This window comes from Hyperoodon ampullatus (assembly GCF_949752795.1).
Source record: "Hyperoodon ampullatus genome assembly, contig: SUPER_X_unloc_1, whole genome shotgun sequence".
Classification (NCBI taxonomy): domain Eukaryota; kingdom Metazoa; phylum Chordata; class Mammalia; order Artiodactyla; family Ziphiidae; genus Hyperoodon; species Hyperoodon ampullatus.
This window is the reverse complement of record NW_027641097.1, coordinates 17,803,479-17,819,706: the sequence shown is the minus strand read 5'-3', so window position 1 is coordinate 17,819,706 and position 16,228 is coordinate 17,803,479.

The window sequence follows — 16,228 nt, the reverse complement described above, 5'->3', positions numbered from 1 at the left end:
AGCGCATGGCCCATTATGATGACATGGGTCATGGAGCATTGTGCTGAGAAGCGCATGGAGCATTGTGATGACAAGGGTCATGGAGCACTGTTCTGACAAAGGCATGGAGCATTGCGATGACAAGGGTCACGGAGCATTGTGATGAAAAGTTCATGGAGCATTGTGGTGACAAAGGTCACAGAGACTTGTGATGACGAGGGCATGGACCATTGTGATGACAAAGGTCATGAAGCATTGTGATGACTGGAGTCACGGAGCATCGTGATGACACAGTTCATGGTGCACTGTGACGACAACGGCATGGAGCATTGTGATGACAAGGGCATGGAGCATTGTTATGACATATTCATTGCTTATTGTGAAGACAGGTGTCAGGGAGCATTGTGATGGCATATGTCATTGTCCATTGTGATGACAATGGCATGGAGCATTGTGATGCCAAGTGTCATGGAGGATTGTGATGACAAGAGCATGTATCATGGTGATCAGAAGTGTCATGGAACATTGTGATGACAAGGGACATGGAGCATTGTGATGTCCAGGGCATGGAACATTGTGATGGCATGTCCGTGGAGCATTGTGATGGCAAGACCATGGAGCATTTTGATGACGAGTGCCATCGAACACTGTAATGACACGGGGCATGGAGAATAGTGATGACAAGTGTCATGGATCATTGTGATAACAAGGGTCATGGAGCATTCTGATGACAAGTTTCTGGAGTATTGTGATGACAATAGCATGGAGCATTGTGATGAAAAAGGCATGGTGCATTGTGATGAAAAAGTCATGGAACCTTTTCATGACAGGTTTCAAGGAGCATTCTGACGTCAAGTTTCAGGGAGCATTGTCATGACAAGTTTATTGAGCATTGTGAAGACAATGATCATGGAGCATTGTGATGATAGGCATCATGGAGCGTTGTGATGACAAGTGTTATGGAACATTGTGATCACAAGGGTTTGGAGCATTGTGATGACAGAGGTCATGGATCATTTTCATTTCAAGTAGCATGGAGCATTGTCATGACATGGCATGAAGCAATGTAAACCCAAGGTTCATGGAGGATTTTGATGACAATGGGAATAGAGTATTTTGATGACAAGCACATGGAGCATTGTGATGACAAGGTCATGTAGCATTTTGCTGACAAATGCATGGAGCATTTTGATGACAAGGGTAATGGAGCACTGTGATGAAAAGCGTCATGGAGCATTGTGGTTACAGGTGTCATGGAGCATTGGGATGGCAAGGAAATGGATCATTGTGATGACAAGGGTCATGGAGCAGTTTGATGAAAAGAGTCCAGGATCATTGTGTTGTCAGTGGCCATGGAGCGTTGTGATGACAGTGGTCATGGAATATTGTGATGAGAAGGTCATAGATCATTGGGCTGAAAATGTTCATGGAGTTTTGTGATGGCAGGGGTCATGGAGCATTGTGTTGACAAGGGAATGGAACATTGTGATGACAAGGTCCTGGAGCATTGTGATGAGAAGGTCCTGGAGCATTGTGATGAGAAACCCACTAAGCCTTGTGATGAGAAGTCTCATGGAGCATTCTGATGAAAAGGTGCATGCAGCATTGTGATCACAGGGGTCTTAGAGCATTGTGAAGAAAAGGACATGGATCATTGTGATGAAAAAGGCATGGAGCCTTGTCATGACAGGGTTCAAATAGCATACTGACGACAAGTGTCAGGGAGCATTGTGATGAACAGTGTATTGAACATTGTGATGAAAAAGGTCATGGAACATTGTGATGAGAAGTGCATGGATAATTGTGATAACGAGCGTCATGGGGCGTTGTGATGACAAGTGTTATGGAGCATAGTGATCAAAAGGGTTTGGAGCATTGTGATGACAGAGGTCATGTAGCATTTTGATTTCATTGCGATGACAATAGCGTGAAGCATTATGCTGATGGGCATGGTTCGTTGTGATGACAAGGTTCATGGAGCATTGAGATGAAAATTGGCATGGAGCATTCTGATTACTTGGGTCATGGAGCCTTGTGATGACAATGCCGTGAAACATTGTGATGACAGGAGATAGGGAATATTGTGATGACTAGTGTTGGAAAATTATGATATTAGTGGTGAGACAGCATTTTGATGTGAAGTGCATGGAGCTTTGTGATGACAAGTTTTACGGAGCATTGTGATGACAAGGTTGGGGAGCACTGTGATGACAAGCGCATGGCACACTGTGATGACATGTGTCATGGAGCATTGTGCTGACAAGGGCATGTAGCATTGTGATGACAATTTTCATGGAGCACTGTGCTGACAAAGGCATGGAGAATTGTGATGACATGGCTCACAGAGCATTGGGATCAAATGTTCATGGAGCATAGTGGTGAAAAATTTCACAGAGCCTTGTGATGATGAGGGCATGGACCATTGTGATGACAAAGGTCATGAAGCATTGTGATGACTGGAGTCACGGAGCATTGTGATGACAAGGTTGGGGAGCATTGTGATGACAGGGGCATGGAGCAATGTGATGACAGGGGCATGGAACATTGGGCTGAAAAGTTTCATGGATTATTGAGATGACAGTGGGCATGGAGCATTGTGATTACAAGGGCATGGAGCATTGTGGTGACAAAGGTCACAGAGCCTTGTGTGAGGAGGGCATGGACCACTGTGATGAAAAGGGTCATGAAGCATTGTGATGACTGGAGTCATGGAGCATTGTGATGACAGGGGTCATAGAGCATTGTGATGACAAGGGCATGGAACATTGTGATGACAGGGTCATGTAACATTGGGCTGACAAGTTTCATGTATTATTGTGATGACAGTGGGCATGGCGCATTGTGATGATAAGTGCATGGAACATTGTGATAACAAGCTCATGGAGTATTGTGAAGACAGGTGTCAGGGAGCATTGTGATGACATGTCATTGTCCATTGTGATGACAATGGCATCGAGCATTGTGATACCAAGTGTCATGGAGGATTGTGATGACAAAGGTAATGGAGCATTTTGATGACAAGGGCTTGGAACATTGTGATGTCAAGGGTCAAGGGGCATTGTGATGACAGGGCATGGAGCATTGTGATGACAAGGGCCATTGAGAATTTTGATGACAATGTAATGAAGCATTGTGATGACAAACGCATGGAGCTTGCTATGACAGGGGTCATAGAGCATTGCGATGACAAATGCATGGAGAATTGTGATGAAAAGATCATATAACATTGTGATGAGAAATGTCCTGTTGCATTGTGATGACAAGGATTTGGAGAATTGTAATGACATGGGACATGGAGCATAGTGATGAACAGGGCATGGAGAATTGTGATGGCAAGACCGTGGAGCATTGTCATGAAAAGACCATGGATAATTATGATGAAGAGCGTCATGGATCACTGTAATGACAAAGGGCATGGAGCATTGTGATGACAGGTGTCATGGATCATTGTGATGAGAGGGGTCATGGAGCATTGTGATGACAAGGGTCAATGAGCATTGTGATGAGAAGGTCATGGAGCATTGGGCTGAAAATATTCATGGAGTATTTTGATGACAGGGGTCATGGAGACTTGGATGACAAGGCCGTGGAACATTGTGATGGCAGGGGTCATGGAGCATTATTATGACAGGGGTAATGGAGCATTGTGATGACTAGGGCACGTAACACTGTGATACATGTGTCATAGAGGATTATAATGACAAGGTCATGGAGCATTGTGATGAGAAGAGTATCGAGCATTGCGATGACAAGCGTCATGGATCATTGTGGAGACAAGGGCATGGAGCAATGAGATGGGAGGTTTCATGGAGCATTGTGATGAAATGGCATGGAGCATTGTGATGCCAAGGGTCATGGAGCTTTGTGATGACAAAAGTCATGGAGCATTTTGATGACAAGGTCGTGGTGCATTGTGATGAGAAGGGAAGGGAGCATTGTGATGACAGGGTCATGGAGCAAATTGATGAAAAGTGTCATGGAACATTTTGATGACAGGGGTTATGGAACATTGTGATATCAGGGTTAATGGAGCATTTTGATGAAAAGGGTCATGGAGCATTCTGATGAAAAGGTGCATGGAGCATTGTGATTACAGGGGTTTGGAAGAATTGTGATGACAAGGGCATGGAGCATTTTGATTACAGGGGTTTGGAAGAATTGTGATGACAAGGGCATGGAGCATTGTGATGAGAAGCAATGGAGCATTTTGATGACATGCGTCATGGAGCTTTGTGATGACAAGGACATGGTGCATTTTGATTACAGGGGTCTTGGATCATTGTAATGAAAAAGGAATGGATCATTGTGATGAAAAATGCATGGAGCCTTGTCATGACAGGGTTCAAGCAGCATACTGATGACAACTGTCAGGGAGCATTGAGATGATAAGTGTATTGAGCATTGTGATGACGAAGATCATAGAGCATTGTGATGAGAAGACCATGGATAATTGTGATGACCAGCCTCATGGGGCATTGTGATGACAAGTGTTATGGAACACTGTGATCAGAAGGGTTTGGAGCATTTTGATGACAGAGGTCATTGAGCATTTTGATTTCATTGTGATGACAATAGCATGAAATATTATGGTGATGGGCACGGTGCATTGTGTTGACAGGGGTCATGGAGCATTGTTATGACAGGGGTAATGGAGAATTTTGATGGCAAGGCCATGGGGCATTGGTCTGAAATATTTCATGGATTATTGTGATGATAGTGGGCCTGGAGCATTGTGATGACAAGGGCCCAGAACACTGTGGTACAGGGTTCATGGAGGACTGTAATGACAAGGGCATGGAGCATTGAAGTGAGAAGGGCATCGAGCATTGTGATGACAAGCGTCATGGAGATTTGTGATGACAAAGGTCATGGAGCATTTTGATGACATGGGTTATGGAGCATGGTGAGGTAAGGGGTCATGGAGCATTGTGACGAAAAAGGTCATGGAGCATTTTGATGACATGGGTTATGGAGAATTGTGATGTCAGGGGTCATGGAGCACTGTGATGATAAGGGCATGTTGTATTGTGATGACAGCGGTCATGGAACATTGTGATGACAAGGATGAGGGCGTATTGTGATGACTAGTGATGGAACATTGTGATATCAGTGGTGACAGAGCATTTTGATGAAAAGTGCATGGAGCATTGTGATGACAATCTGGTGGAGCATTTTGCTGACAAGGGCATGGAGCATTGTGATGACAAGTGTCATTGAGTTTTGTTCTGAGAAAGGCATGGAGCATTGTGATGAAAAGTTCATGGTGCATTGTGGTTACACAGGTCACAGAGCCTTGTGATGACGAGGGCATTGACCATTGTGATGACAAATATCATGAAGCTTTGTGATGGATGTAGTCACGGAGCATTGTGATGACAGGGGCATGGAGCATTGGTCTCACAAATTTCATGGATTATTGTGATGACAGTGGGAATGGTGCATTGTGATGAAAAGAGCATGGAACATTGTGATGACAACGTCATTGACTATAGTGAAGACAGGTGTCAGGGATCATTTTGATGACATATGTCATGGTCCATTGTGATGCCAATAACATGGAGCATTGTGATGACACGTGTCATGGACGATTGTGATGACAAAGGTAAAGGAGCATTGTGATGATCAGGCCATGGAGCAATGTGATGGCAAGACTGTGGATCATTGTGATGAGAAGACCATGGATAATTGTGATGAAGAGCATCATAGATCATCATGATGACAAGAGCCATGGAGCATTCTGACATAAGATATCACTTATGAAGGAAATGTAAACATGACTACATATGAACTGAATTAGGAAAGAGAACAGTGTCTCACACGGAGAAAACATACTTATGCCTGCATAAGGGGAAAGAGAGGTGGGAAGATGTACAAAACCAGAGTTTGATATTAGCACAGGTACCGTTCCATAATCCAAATACAGAATAGACAAGACCTACTCCTTCCTCAGTGAACGGGACTGAACACCCATATTCCCTACAGAGGAATATATCAAAGTAGTAAGAATCTTAAAACCTATGTATCGATATGTCTCTGAAAGGGAATCAAGTGTGTCTAGATTGGCATAAAAATGGCAGTGAGAATAAACTCAAAACCACTATAAAAAGGAATTTCAAAAACAAAACAAAAAAAAAAAACAGGGAAATTCTTTACAATTCCTTCAGGGGCTCTGATGAAACCTGGAATGACCCTATCTACAACGACAGCTGGATGTGGCATAAGGCTGGACACTTGGGACTGAGAGGATTGGTGAGATTCGGTGAGCAAATGCAGACCCTTTAAAGCAATAACGCGTGGCACTCATTCCAAGGTTCCCAACTACACAGGTTGAAGGGAATATTACTACAGCTATAACATATACGGGAAACCTAGAGAATGGGCACAATGTGAATACGAAAGGTTTGTAAAACTCAACAAATAGTCCCTCTCCTGGTGCTCCGGTTTGACTTTCCAACTGCTTTACTATCAATCTCCCAACTTGGAAAGACAGCCCCTTTAACCTCCTGATTCGCACAGGTTGCCAATTTGGCAGAGGATGAAAGGGAAGAGGGAGAACCAATGAGAGTGTAGCTGTTAGGCATTTGGACGGGCATATGTTACTCAAATTTCCCGGCAGGAAGAAGAATTAACCAAAGTCTCAGCCACCCGCAAGGAACAAGTATAGGTCCTGAACCAAAACTTTGGACTTGCGGTCAGGTAAAAAAAAACGAGTTGAAAAATGGAGCTTTGGGGCACAACAAAGCACAAACTGTCAGAGTAATAAAGGACAAAAATCGTCCAAAAATCTATTGAGTGAAGGAAACGAGGCGGACTCCAAAGCGAGCCAGAATGGAAGGAAACAGATTTCACGAGGTACATTGGAATCAACTTTAAAGCACAGGAAGAGGGGCACAACTTCGACAATGATGCACTTGGCCAGAAAGGGCGTATGTGTTTTCTCCTGAATATATTCAGGAGAAAACGCATATGCCCTTTTTGGCCAAGCATGCAAGCGGGCAATGCATATCTACACTACAATGAAGTATCACTTCCCACCGGTCAAAAGGGACATCCGCAAAATCTGTAAAAACCAGAAAGGCAAGACAGGCCCTGGAGAAAAGGGAGCCTAGTTATGCTGGTGGGCAGGATGTAAACTGCCAACTGCCTCTCTGGAGGAGTGCATTGTGTTCCCTAAAACAAGGAAACAACAGAGCTACAGAGGCAATGGCACTTCCAGTCTAGGGAATATAATTTGGGGAAACTGAAAATGAATAAGACAGAGCCACCGAAAATTTAGGGCTGCACTGCTTACAAGAACCTCAACTTGGGTACACCTTAAATATCCCAGGAAAGACAAAAATGGTTCAAGAAATTGTGTTACTTACGTACGATGGTATATCAGTCAGCCATGAAATCAATGTCATAAGGCCAGTAGCAGCAAAATGAGTGGATTTAGGTACGATGATTCTAAGAGAAATAAGTCACAGAGAAAAAGAAACTTATAGTAAGATATCACTTATGAAGGTCCTGTAAAAATGGCTACACATGAACTGAGTTAGGAAAGAGAACAGTCTCACATTTAGAAAACACTCTTATGCCTTCTTAAGGGGGAAGGAGAGGTGGGGTGATGCATAAAACCAGAGTTTGATATTAGTACATGTACCGTTCCAAAAACCAACTATGTAATAGAAAAGACCTACACTTTCCTCAGTGAAAGGGACTCAAAACCCCATATTTCCCGCAGAGGTATATATCTGATTAGTAAGAAACTTAAAACCTATGTATTGATATGTCACCATAAGGGAATGAAGTGTGTCTTGACTGCCATAAACATGGCAGTGAGAATCAGCTCAAACCCACTATAAAAAGGAATTTCAAATTCAATACAAAAAAACTGGGAAATTCTCTACAATTCCTTCAGGGGCTCTGATGAAACCTGGAATGACCCTATCTACAATGACAGCTGGATGTGTCATAAGGCTGGACACGTGGGACTGAGAGGATTGGTGAGATTCGGTGAGCAAATGCATACCATTTAAAGCAATAACGTGTGGCACACATTCCAAGGGTCCCAACTCTACAGATTGAAGGGAATATTACTACAGCTATAACATGTATGGGGAACCTAGAGAATGGACACACTGTGAATACGAAAGGTTTCTAAAATTCAACTAATAATCCCTCACCTGGTGCTCCATTGTGACTTTCCAACTGCTTTACTATCAATCTCCCAACTTGTTTAGACAGCCCCTTTAACCTCCTGGTTCGCACACGTTGCCAATTTGGCAGAGGCTGAAAGGGAAGAGGTAGAACCAATGAGAGAGTAGCTGTTAGGCATTTGGACGGGCACATGTCACTCTAATTTCCAGGCAGGAAGAATAATTATCCAAAGCCTCAGCTACCCGCCGGGAACCAGTATAGGTCCTGAACCAAAATTTTGGTCTTGCGGTCAGCTCACAAAAAAACGAGTTGAGAAATGGAGCTTAAGGGCACAGCAAAGCAAAAACTGTCAGAGTAATAAAAGACAAAAATCGTCCAAAAATCTGTTGAGGGAAGGCAACGAGGGAGACTTCAAAGCGAGCCAGAATAGCAGGAAACACATTTCAAGAGGTACATTGGAATCGCCTTTAAAGCACAGGAAAGGGGCACAATTTTGATAATGATGTACTTGGCCAGAAAGGGCTTATGTGTTTTCTGCTGAATATATTCATGAGAAAACGCATACGCCCTTTTTTCCAAGCAAGCAAGCAGGCAATGCAAATCTACACTACAATGAAGTATCACTTCCCACCGGTCAAAAGGGACGTCCGCAAAATGTGTAAAAACCAGAAAGGCAAGACTGGCCCTGGAGAACAGGGAGCCTAGTTATGCTGATGGGCAGGATGTAAATTGCCAACTGCCTCTCTGGAGGAGTGCATTGTGTTCCCTAAAACAAGTAAACAACAGAGCTACAGAGCCAGGGGCACTTTCAGTCTAGCGGACATACCTTGGGAAAACGGAAAATCAATAAGACAGATTCACCACAAAATTTATGGCTGCACAGCTTACAAGAACCTCAACTTGGATACAACATAAATATCCCATGAAAGACAAAAATGATTCAAGAAAATTTGGTACTTACGTACGATGGAATATACCTCAGCCACGAAATCAATGTCATAAGGCCAGTAGCAGCAAAATGAATGGATTCAGGTACGATGAATCTAAGTTAAATAAGTCACAGAGAAAAAGAAACTTACCATAAGATATCACTTATGAAGGTCCTGTAAACATGGCTACACATGAACTGAGTTAGGAAAGAGAACAGTCTCACATTTAGAAAACACACTTATGCCTGCTTAAGGGGGAAGGAGAGGTGGAGTGATGCATAAAACCAGAGTTTGATATTAGTGCAGGTACTGTTCCAAAAACCAACTACGGATTAGAAAAGACCTACACCTTCCTCAGTGAAAGGGACTCCAAACACCATATTTCCCGCAGAGGAATATATCTGATTAGTAATAATCTTAAAAATTATGTATTGATATGTCTCCACAAGGGAATCAAGAGTGTGTAGACTGGCATAAACATGGCAGTGAGAATCAGCTCTAACCCACTATATAAAGGAATTTCAAAAACAAAACAAAAAACAGGGAAATTCTTTACAATTCCTTCATGGGCTCTGATGAAACCTGGAATGACCCTTTCTACAATGACAGCTGGATGTGGCATAAGGCTGGACACTTGGGACTGAGAGGATTGGTGAGATTCGGTGAGCAAATGCCTACCATTTAAAGCAATAACGTGTGGCACATATTCCAAGGGTCCCAACTCTACAGATTGAAGGGAATATTACTACAGCTATAACATGTATGGGAAACCTAGAGAATGGACACACTGTGAATACGAAAGTTTTCTAAAATTCAACTAATAATCCCTCACCCGGTGGTCCAGTGTGATTTTCCAACTTATTTACTATGAATCACCCAACTTGTTTAGACAGCCCCTTTAACCTCCTGGTTCGCACAGGTTGCCAATTTGGCAGAGGCTGAAAGGGAAGAGGTAGAACCAATGAGAGTGTAGCTGTTACGCATTTGGACGGGCACATGTCACTCTAATTTCCCGGAAGGAAGAAGAATTAACCAAAGCCTCAGCCACCCGCCGGGAACCAGTATAGGTCCTGAACCAAAATTTTGGACTTGCGGTCAGCTCACAAAAAAACGAGTTGAAAAATGGAGCTTAGGGGCACAGCAAAGCACAAACTGTCAGAGAAGTAGAGGACAACAATCGTCCAAATATCTGTTGAGGGAAGGCAACGAGGCAGAATTCAGAGCGATCCAGAATATCAGGAAACAGATTTCAAGAGGTACATTGGAATTGCCTTTAAAGCATAGGAAGAGGGGCACAACTTTGACAATGATGCACTTGGCCAAAAAGGGCGTATCCGTTTTCTCCTGAATAAGGAGAAAACGCATACGCCCTTTTTGGCCAAGCAAGCAAGCGGGCAATGCAAATCTCAACTACAATGAAGTATCATTTCCCAGCGGTCAAAAGGGACATCCGCAAAATGTGTAAAAGCCAGAAAGGCAAGGTATGCAATGGAGAACTGGGAGCCTAGTTATGCTGGTGGGCAGGATGTACACTGCCAACTGCCTCTCTGGAGGAGTGCATTGTGTTCCCTAAAACAAGGAAACAACAGAGCTACAGAGCCAAGGGCACTTCCAGTCTAGGGAATATACCTTGGAAAAACTGAAAATCAATAAGATAGAGCCACCCCAAAATTTTGGGCTGCATGCTTACAAGAACCTGAACTTGGGTACACCTTAAATATCCCAGGAAAGACAAAAATGGTTCAAAAAATTGTGGTATTTACATACGATGTAATATCCCTCAGCCATGAAATCAATGTCATAAGGCCAGTAGCAGCAAAATGAGTGGATTCAGGTATGATGATTCTAAGTGAAATAAGTCACAGAGAAAAATAAATTTATCATAAGATATCACTTATGAAGGTCCTCTAAACATGGCTACACATGAACTGAGTTAGGAAAGAGAACAGAGCCTCACATTTAGAAAACACTCTTGCTCCTGCTTAAGGGGGTAGGAGAGGTGGGGTGATGCATAAAACCAGAGTTTGATATTAGTACAGGTACCGTTCCAAACACCAAATACGGAATATAAAATACCTACACTTTCCTCTGTGAAAGGGACTCAAAACGCCATTTTTCCCGCAGAGGATTATATGTGACTGGTAAGAATCTTAAAATCAATGTATTGATATGTCTCCGTAAGGGAATCAAGTGTGTCTAGACTGGCATAAACATGGCAGTGAGAATCAGCTAAAACCCATTATAAAAACGAATTTCAAAAAGAAAACCAACAAACAGGGAAATTCTTTACAATCCTTCAGGGGCTCTGATGAAACCTGGAATGACCCTATCTAAAACGACAGCTGGATGTGGCATAAGGCTGGACACTTGGGACTGAGAGGATTGGTGGGATTCAGTGAGCAAATGCAGACCCTTTAAAGCAATAATGCGTGGCACACATTCCAAGGGTCCCAACTCTACAGGATGAAGGGAATATTACTACAGCTCTAACATGTACGGGAAACCTAGAGAATGGACACACTGTGAATACGAAAGGTTTCTAAAACTGTACTAATAATCCCTCTCCTGGTGCTCCGCTTTGACTTTCCAACTGCTTTACTATCAATCTCCCAACTTGGAGAGAACGCCCATTTAACCTCCTGGTTCGCACAGGTGGCCAATTTGGTAGAGAATGAAAGGGAAGAGGGAGAACCAATGAGAGAGTAGCTGCTAGGCATTTGGACGGCACATGTCATTCTAATTTTCCAGCAGGAAGAAGAATTAACCAAAGTTTCAAACACCCGCCGGGAACCAGTATAGGTCCTGAACCAAAATTTTGTACTTGCGGTCAGCTCACAAAAAACGAGTTGAAAAATAGAGCTCAGGGATGCAACAATGCACAAACTGGCAGAGTAATAAAGGACAACAATCGTCCGAAAATCTGTTGAGGGAAGGCAACGAGGCGTACTTGAAAGTGAGCCAGAATAGCAGGAAACAGATTTCAAGAGGAACATTGGAATCGCCTTTAAAGCACAGGAAGAGGGGCACAACTTCGACAATGATGCACTTGGCCAGTAAGAGTGTATGTGTTTTATCCTGAATATATTAAGGAGAAAACGCATACGTCCTTTTTGGCCAAGCAAGCAAGCGGACAACCAAAATCTGAACTACAATGAAGTATCACTTCCCACCGGTCAAAAAGGATATCCGCAAAATGTGTACAAACCAGAAAGGCAAGACAGGCCCTGGAGAACAGGGAGCCTAGTTATGATGATGGGCAGCATGTAAATTGCCACCTGCCTCTCTGGAGGAGTGCATTGTGTTCCCTAAAACAAGGAAACAACAGAGCAACAGAGCCAAGGGCACTTCCAGTCTAGGGAATATACCTTGGGAAAAGTGAAAATCAATAAGACAGTGCCACCGCAAAATTTAGGGCTGCACTGCTTACAAGAACGACTACTTGCATACACCTTAAATATCCCATGAAAGACAAAAATGGTTCAAGAAATTGTGTTACTATAGTACGATGGAATATCAGTCAGCCATGAAATCAATGTCATAAGGCCAGTAGCTTCAAAATGAGTGTATTCAGGTACGATGATTCTAAGTGAAATAAGTCACAGAGAAAAGAAACTTATCATAAGATATCACTTATGAAGGTCCTGTAAACATGGATACACATGAACTGAGTTAGGAAAGAGAACAGAGTCTAACATTTAGAAAAAAGTCTTATGCCTGCTTAAGGGGGAAGGAGAGGTGGGGTGATGCATAAAACCAGAGTTTGATATTAGTACAGGTACCGTTCCAAAAACCCAATACGGAATAGGCAAGACCTACACTTTCCTCAGTGAAAGGAACTCAAAACACCATATTTCCCGCAGAGGAATATATCTGACTGATAAGAATCTTAAAACCTATGTATTGATATGTCTCCATAAGGGAAACAAGTTTGTCTTGACTGCCATAAACATGGCAGTGAGAATCAGCTCAAACCCACTATAAAAAGGAATTTCAAAAACAAAACAAAAAAAAACAGAGAAATTCTTTACAATTCCTTCAGGGGCACTGATGAAACCTGGAATGACCCTATCTACAATGACAGCTGGATGAGGCATAAGGCTGGACACTTGGGACTGAGAGGATTGTTGAGATTCGGTGAGCAATTACAGATTATTTAAAGCAATAATGTGTGGCACACATTCCAAGGGTCCCAAATCTCCAGGTTGAAGGGTATATTACTACAGATATAACAAGTATGGCAAACCTAGAGAATGGACACACTGTGAATGTGAAAGGTTTCTAAAACTCAACTAATAGTCTCTCTCCCGGTGCTCCGGTTTGACTTTCCAACTCCTTTACTATCAATCTCCCAACATGGAAAGACAGCCCCTTTAACCTCCTTGTTCGCACACGTTGCCAATTTGGCAGAGGATGAAAGGGAAGAGGGAGAACCAATCAGAGAGTAGCTGTTAGGCATTTGGACGGGCACATGTCACTCTAATTTCCTGGAAGGAAGAAGAATTATCCAAAGTCTCAGCCACCCGACGGGAACCAGTATAGGTCTTGAACCAAAATTTGGACTTGCGGTCAACTCACAAAGAACGAGTTGAAAAATGGAGCTTAGGGGCACAGCAATGCACAAAGTGTCAGAGAAGTAAAGGACAACAATCGTCCAAAAATCTGTGGAGGGAATGCAACGAGGCGGACTTGAAAGCGAGCCAGAATAGCAGGAAACATATTTCAAGAGGTACATTGCAATCACCTTTAAAGCACAGGAAGAGGGGCAAAACTTCGACAATGATGCACTTGGCCAGAAAGGGCGTATGTGTTTTCTCCTGAATATATTAAGGAGAAAACGCATACGTCCTTTTTGGCCAAGCAAGCAAGCGGGCAACGCAAATCTGAACTACAATGAAGTATCACTTCCCACCGGTCAAAAGGGACATCCGCAAAATGTGTAAAAACCAAAAAGCAAGACAGGCCCTGGAGAACAGGGAGCCTAGTTATGCTGATGGGCAGGATGTAAATTGCCAACTGCCTCTCTGGAGGAGTGCATTGTGTTCCCTAAAACAAGGAAACAACAGAGCAACAGAGCCAAGGGCACTTCCAGTCTAGGGAATATACCTTGGCAATACTGAAAATCAATAAGACAGAGCCACCGCAAAATTTAGTGCTGCACTGCTTACAAGAACCTCAAATTTGGTACACCTTAAATATCCTAGGAAAGACAAAAATGGTTCAAGAAATTGTGTTACCTACGTACGATGGAATATCCCTCAGCCATGAAATCAATGTTATAAGGCCAGTAGCAGCAAAATGAGTCGATTAAGGTACGATGATTCTAAGTGAAATAAGTCACACAGAAAAAGAAACTTATCATAAGATATCACTTATGAAGGTCCTGTAAACATGGCTACACATGAACTGAGTTAGGAAAGAGAACAGAGTCTCACATTTAGAAAACACTCTTATGCCTGCTTAACGGGGAAGGAGAGGTGAGGTGGTGCATAAAACCAGAGTTTGATATTAGTACAGTTACCGTTCCAAAAACCAAATACTGAATAGACAGGACCTACACTTTCCTCAGTGAAATGGACTCAAAACCCCATATTTCTCGCAGAGGAATATATCTGACTAATAAGAATCTTAAAACCTATGTATTGATAAGTCTCTATGATGATGGGCATGGTTCATTGTGATTACAGAGTTCATGGAGCATTGAGATGAAAAGTGGCATGGAGCATTTTGATTACAGTTGTCTTGGAGCAATGTGATGACAAGGGCATGGAGCATTGTGATGAGAAGTCCATGGAGCAGATTGATGACATGCGTCATGCAGCTTTGTGATGACAATAGCACAGAGCATTGTGATTACAGGGTTCTTGGAGCATTGTGATGACAAGGGTCATGGAGCCTTGTGATTACAAGGCCGTGGAACATTGTCATGACAGGGGTGAGGGAGTATTCTGATGACTAGTGATGGAACATTTTGATATCAGTGGTGAGAGAGCATTTTGATGAGAAGTACATGGAGCATTGTGATGACAAGTTTTATGGAGCATTCTGATGAAAAGTTTGTGGAAAATTTTGAGAACAAGCGCATGGAGCATTGTGATAACAAGGGCCATGGAGCACTCTGCTGACAAAGGCATGGAACATTGTGATGGCAAGGGTCACAGAGCATTGTGAATGAAAATTTCATGGAGCATTATGGTGACAAGTTTCACAGAGACCTGTGATGACGAGGGCGTGGAACATTTTGATGCCAAAGGTCATGAAGCATTGTGATGACTGGAATCACAGAGCATTGTGATGACAAGGGCATGGAGCATTGTGATGACAGGGGCATGGAGCATTTGTCTGACAAGTTTCATGGATTATTGAGATAACAGTGGGCATGGCGCATTGTGATGACAAGGGCATGCAGCATTGTTATGAGAAGGTCATGGAGTACTGTGCAGACAGGTGTCAGGGAGCATTGTGATGACATATGTCTTGGTGCATTGTGATGACAATGGCATGGAGCATTGTGAAGCCAAGTGTCATGGAGGATTGTGATGACAAAGGTAATGGAGCATTGTGATGACAAGGGCTTGGAGCTTTTTGATGACAATGGTCATGGAGCACTGTGATGACAAGGGCATGGAGCACTGTGATGACAACGGCCATTGAGAATTTTGATGACAATGTCGTGAAGCACTGTGATGAAAAGCACTTGGAGCTTGCTATGACAGGTTTCATGGAGCATTGCGATGACAAGTGCATGGAGAATTGTGATGACAAGTTCATGTAACATTGTGATGAGAAGTGTCATGGAGCATTGTGATGGCAAGACCGTGGAGCACTGTGATGAAAAGACCATGGATAATTGTGATGTCGAGCGTCATGCAGCACTGCAATGACGAGGGGCATGGAGCATTGTGATGACAAGGGTCGGGGAGCATTCTGATGACAAGCTTGTGGAGTAATGTGATGACAATGGCATGTAGCATTGTGATGAAAAGGGCATGGAGCATTGTGATGTAAAAGGCATGGAGGCTTTTCATGACAGCGTTCAAGGAGCATTCTGACGACAAGTGTCAGGGAGCATTGTGATGACAAGTGTATTGAGCATTGTGATGACAAAGGTCATGGAGCATTGTGATGACACGGGCATGGAGTATTGTGATGACAGGCATCATGGAGCGTTGTGATGACAAGTG